General features: G+C 40.3%; 1 protein-coding gene across 1 annotated transcript in view; it reads left to right on the top strand.

Annotated features, from left to right (window-relative positions):
• The window catches only part of LOC116861940 (neuronal PAS domain-containing protein 3-like), a 411,199-nt gene that overhangs the window by 261,832 nt on the left and 143,367 nt on the right, over nucleotides 1-6,000 (top strand). The gene's annotated exons all lie outside the window — the stretch shown is intronic.

Here is a 6,000-nt window from a genome sequence, read left to right on the forward strand (position 1 = left end):
TAGAACAGGGCAAACATTTTCTGTAATGGGCTATCTCAGAACTATTGTAGGCTTTGAGAGTCTCTCAGACGCTGCCGTTGTAGCATGAAATCAGCCATGGACAATATGTAAAAACAGGGTGTGGCTGTGTTCCCATAAAACCATACTTAACACAGGCAGCTGCCGCCAGACTTGGCCCAGAAGCCATAGTTCACAGATGTATGAATAAGCCAAGGCACACTGATGCTGTCCTTTTACAACCCTTCTGCCATTAAAAATACAGATGTCAAGTTGGTAATGTATGTTCCAGATGATAAAGTTGTAGCAGATTTTCCCAAGCTAAAGGTGTGAGTATCATCTTAGTAAGAGTGTTGTATCCGTTAAGAGTTTATTCAGTAGACTGTTATCATGTTTATTTCAAACCATACAAGATGATAAGGGTAGGAGTAACAAACAGGTCAGAAGTCACAGAGGGTGCAAAATAGATCCTTGGGTCTCGCTTGGAAATTCATTGAATGAGGGACTGGGTTTAATACAGTTTACGCTTTATTTCCATTTTTTATTTAAAGGAGTTGGCAGTTGATAAGTAGTGGTGGTTACCAAAGTAGAAAAATGGTTCCATGGTCTGTCCATTCTTCTGTGAGGCGACAACCCTAACTTTCAGAATCCTGACCTCTAAGACATGTAAATTTCTAGCTCATGTAGAACCACGCCCTCATTTACAGATGAGGGAAATGATCTAGAAACCGTTTAAAGCCAAGTATTAGATTTAAAATGAAAATCCATTGTCTTGCCTTTCTGCCTGGTGCTCGATCACATCATATTGTTTCTAGAAATGATACTTGATTTGCATCCCCTTCACCAAACGTTCCAGGTCAGGATTCTCGCAGCTTCTGGCTAGGACTGATGAATGATTTTTACTTTGTGGACTTCAATCAATTAGGCTCTGTAACTCTTTATGCTAAAGATGGATACAAAAGATAAAATATGGCCTCTGCTGGCATGGACATTTCGGTCTAATGGAAGGACATGGTGATATCAGTGAGAGAAATGGGAAGGTTGAGGTGGGTATTTAGGAGGCTGGAAGGAGATACTAGATTTGATTATTTTGCAAATTCCATGGAGATGATGGCAGAGCATCCCGTTTTATTCACGTGTCCTCCCACTGCTATAAACGGGTGATGGTGAAAGTGTAAGCACAGTGACTCTCTTCCATTGACTGTGGCTCTCCGTAAAGTTGCTAGGAATGCAGTGGGCACTTTCTGTAAGCCGGTTCTGCTGTACAATCTATGTCTATTTTATTGCTGTCCTCCCATTCTTTAATGCAAACCTGTTACTCATTCTGATCAAACATTCATGAAACAACATCAAAAGAAATTCATTTTAATTTATTAAGGTCTTCAGTGTTGTGCCCTTGAAGAAGTTCATGTGGATAAACAAGCTTATATAAATAGCCTGCAGCATCATGTGAAGTGTAGTTCATAATCCAACCATAAAACGATAGACATTATACTTTGTGCTTCTCCAAGCAGTCTCTTGAATAAACCTAAAGGCATTTGGAAATTTATATGAAAAGTACTTACACGATGTAGGCAGTGTTTTTTTTTTTTTTAATGTGATGAATTGTTCATGTTAATAATTAAATTTCAAAGCTTGAATTTAAATTTGTCCCACACAACTATATAGAAACTTAATCATTTTAATTTACTGCTTCAGAAAGGTCCTTCATTCTGCCCTGGATTCATCACATCTTTTCTTAAAAGTCTATAAATGTTGATGAGTTTGTTTTGTGATGCCCATTATGTATAGATTATTACAAGTTATGCTTGCAGAAAGAACACTCAGGTGACAGTGTGTAATGTGTCCTGAGTCAATTACTTCATGGAAATGATATGTTAAGCAATTGGAAGGTAACAGATAGTTTTTTCCATTATTTTAGAAATATCTGTATTGTTATAATACAGATCAAATCTACAATGAACATTATGCATTATTCAAGAAATGACCAGGCATTCTCAGCAGTGTTTCAGCTAAATAACTGATGATTGTAACCTTTAAAGAAATCTCATTGTGGTGACTGTTGGTAAATCACTTCTCCATTCATAGTAATCTCTATTTAGAGGCTATCTAGAAACCATTATATCTTTTATTAATCTTAAAAGCAATAGCTGCTGATTTGACATTTGCTAAAACTAGATAAATTTTCTGTCTTTTTAATATCACAGACTTCAGTCAATTTTTGGTATATATCTGCTACATCTCTATTAATCCAGGGATATTTACCACTGTAAGCATAAGTTTTATTTCAATTTAAACATCGCAGCTTTTAAACAACAATTTGTGTACGTGTGTGACAGGCAACAATGCTACGATGTGTAAAATATAAGACATTTTTAGCCTTTCGAAGGAATCTGTTGAAAAATATTGCACGACAACTGATTAAAATTGACTGAACACATTAGGGAAGTACTTTAATATTTTCATAGAATTTTCCTTCACTATGTAAGGTACATATTGTGAAGGAGGTGGTAGATATTTCTTTTCTATTGTTTTTTAATGAGAGCTATTACTTTTTTTTAAAGATTTTATTTTTTTGTTTGACAGAAAGGTACCATAAGCAGGCAGAGGGGCAGGCAGAAGGAGAGGGAGAAGCAGGCTCTCCCCTGAGCAGGGAGCCCGCCCGATGTGGGGCTCGATCCCAGGACCCTGGGATCATGACCTGAGCCGAAGGCAGACGCTTAACCAGCTGAGCCACCCTGGTGCCCCGGAAGTGGTAGATATTTCTGAGAGGAGAGACCTGCAGGGCTTTATTTAAGGAATGCATGATCTGTCTGTAGCCAAAGACCGGGCTGGTACTTGAGCAATCATGTCTAAGGGATCTGTTTAAAACACTCATGTGTAGCAACTGGGTATGGGACATCTTACAGTAATGCTGAATTACTATACTCATGGTTCCACAGCTTAGATAATATTTTATAAAAATAATTCTGTTTCCAGAGAAGGTAGAGAATCCAAGACTGTCTGCCTCATTGTTTTTCTTGGTCCGAGCAGCTCAGAGCTCTTCCAGTTCCTGTTCGGGCATTTTACAGTGTAATAACACACACTTACTTCTAACCACTGACATTCATACTTGGGGACAAGTGTCCTCATCCTCATTATTAAAAACAAAACAAAACAAAAACATGTGAAATGCAATTTCTGCATGACGTGTACACATCAGGAAAATGGTGGCATGCAGACTAAACCCTTAGGTTCTGAACGAAAGCTTCCCCACAGGGGTAGCAGAGCAGGATATAAGACTGACTTGATTCTTACTTGGTTTCTATTCTTGCGTCTGCCACCTTCAGGAGACTGGGGGCCCAAGTCCCTGCTTTAGTCTTCGGTTTCACTTAACCCAATCTGAAGTCAGGGTGGCACCATGGGGCACCTCAGTGGCTCTTTCGATTCAGTGTCCGAATCTTGGTTTTAGCTCAGGTCATGATCTCAGGGTCCTGAGATCAGCCCCTGCATCAGGCTCTGTGCTCAGTATGGAGTCGGCTTCTTCCTTTTCCGCTGTTCCTCCCCCAACTTGTGCTCTCTCTCTCTCTCTCAAATAAATACATATATATATATATATATATATATATATATATACATAAAATCTTCAAAGTCAGGGGTGGCACCCAGTGGAAATAGGGCCATCCAGATGCAGAGCTGCCAATGTTCACTCCTGTTTGTTTTGGTAACAAGTGCCAGATTTTACTACTATACAGAAATATGATGGGATATAATTGTCTTTTCTTAGGTGTGCTTCTAAGAAGCATTTTTAATGACATGTTATCCTTTTAGATCTCTCTGGTGAACTTAGGACTTTTGAAGGAAGTCCATGCAAGAACTGGCCTTTTACTTGATTTTATTTACACCATGAGAGAAAAGCCTTATGTTGCCATGGTTCCCCAGGATTGTCATCTCTGAGCCTTTGCCTGGGCACGAAGGGCTTTCTGACAAATGTGGACTTGACGGTGGCTGAGTACTTCTCTGAGACTGTAATTCTGTGCAATTCTGCATTTTCTTGGGAAAACTCCCCTCTCTACAGAGGGGGACCCTGTTCCACCTTCGGCACAAAGCCCGGAAAGGCACTGCTGGTTCTCCACCTCATGCCCCTGTCAGAGTTGGGCTGTTTACGATTACCTTCAGTGCTCCTGGCACTGGTGCGTACCCAGAGTTGCCCTCAACTCCAAATGCTGATTCAGGGGAAGCCTGGTTGGGAGCGTGATGGCCGAGAACACATGTATACTCTTGTGAGCTAGTCAGCCATTGCCAGGGCAGCGAGCCATCAGAGCACGTCAGCACATACTGCAAGGCTTTGACTCCTCGTGTTGCTCTGGATCATTCTGGCATGGGCTCATGGAGTCTGAGCTGAGCTGGCTTCTTTACTTCTTGCCACAGCTCTGGCTGGGCTTGCCTCCTTCCTCAGAGGTCAGCTCAGGTCTGCCCTGTCAGGAGACAGCAGAGGTGTGGGAGAGGCTTTTTTCATGGTGAAGGCAAAGGTGTAAGGAGGATGAGCAAAAATAGAAGACTTCTTCCAGAGTTTTTTGTGGAGACTTTTGGAAATGTGGCTGAAAGAGTGCACAAGTATTTTTGCATTCTGCATCGAGATTCATTAGTCTGTCCCTCTATCTGCTGCCATCTTCTTTGTCCCTAGCAATACGGAATACCACACACCACATGTTTGTACCTTTGTACGTCCCATCAACTAACCAGAATGTCCCTTTCCTTCTGGTTTTGTTGGATCCTTGTTCTTCCTTAAAAACCCAGCTCACATGTCACTTCCTTGCGTAAATCTTCTCTCCTTCCCCAGAACATTAATCATTTGTTCCTATGGGTTACTGTTAGAGTCTTTTGTTGATTTAGTATCAATCCATAATTTGTTTCTTACTATACCTATCTCTATCTTTAGACTGTGGACTATTTGAGGGAACAGTCTGGAAATCTTATCCATGTCCATATCTTCACGTAAGGGGCCCAGGAAAGGAAGTATTTAACCATGTTTTTAAATTAAATTATGTAGTACCATATTCTGTCTTGGCATACTGAGCTGAAAAACGCTGTTGAGAACTGCAGGTGGGTCTAAAGTCATAGGCTGGGGTGAAGAAAGAAAAGAGTAAAAAAGAAAGGGCAGAAGAAAAATGGAAGGAGAATGATGGGAATAGTGTGAAACCAAAGGGAAAATAAACAGTATATTGAGCAGGAGCTAGGAGGGGTGGTACCCCCGCCTCGTGATGAGCTGCCTTCCGCCAACCTTTTTCTCTCATGTACAGGCTAAGGAGTTGATAGTTAAAACCATAGTCTCAAGAAACCCATGTCTTGGGTGTATAAATTCAAGTTTATTCAACCAGTCATTGAGTATTTTCTCTTGGTCCTCCGAGTCCTCTGTTGGCTGTTCTGGGGGCATATAGAGAAAGTATAAGGCATAGTCCTGGCTTTGGAAGTATTTACCATTTATTGAGAAATAAAAGTGGAAGGGAGGGAGGGAAGGAAGAAGGAAGGAAGATGAGAGCTTTTGAGAAAATTAGATGAACAATATGATCTGGGTTAGTGTGTCCTCTCTAGTCCTCAGTTTCTCCTATGAATTTTCTTTTTGTAAGTGATTTGTAAGTGATCTGAGTGATTACTGACTCTCTAATCCCAAACCCCAATTTTTTAGAAAGAATGTAGCACTTATATCGTCTCAAATTAGCTTCTCTTGAGGCCCTTGGGAATTTTAAAGCTGTTTTTTAGTAATTTCAAAAGCCACGTGCTCTAACATCTCCTATTCTGCTAGTATTTCTGTTCTCCTTCTCTTCTATTTAATTGCCCTTTACAGGAAGATATCCCGTCTCCCTGGTGCTTTGGGTTAAAAAATACATGATATAGTTCCATCTCTTAACAGATTTTATCTGTTGATTGTCAAGATTTGCATACGTGAAATCATTATAAATACAAAAAGGAAAATAAAACAGCATGCAACGAAAGTTTAAATAAGCGAAGTGCCAAATATAT

This window comes from Lontra canadensis, unplaced genomic scaffold, assembly GCF_010015895.1.
Source record: "Lontra canadensis isolate GAN:19392208 unplaced genomic scaffold, GSC_riverotter_1.0 scaffold212, whole genome shotgun sequence".
NCBI lineage: Eukaryota > Metazoa > Chordata > Mammalia > Carnivora > Mustelidae > Lontra > Lontra canadensis.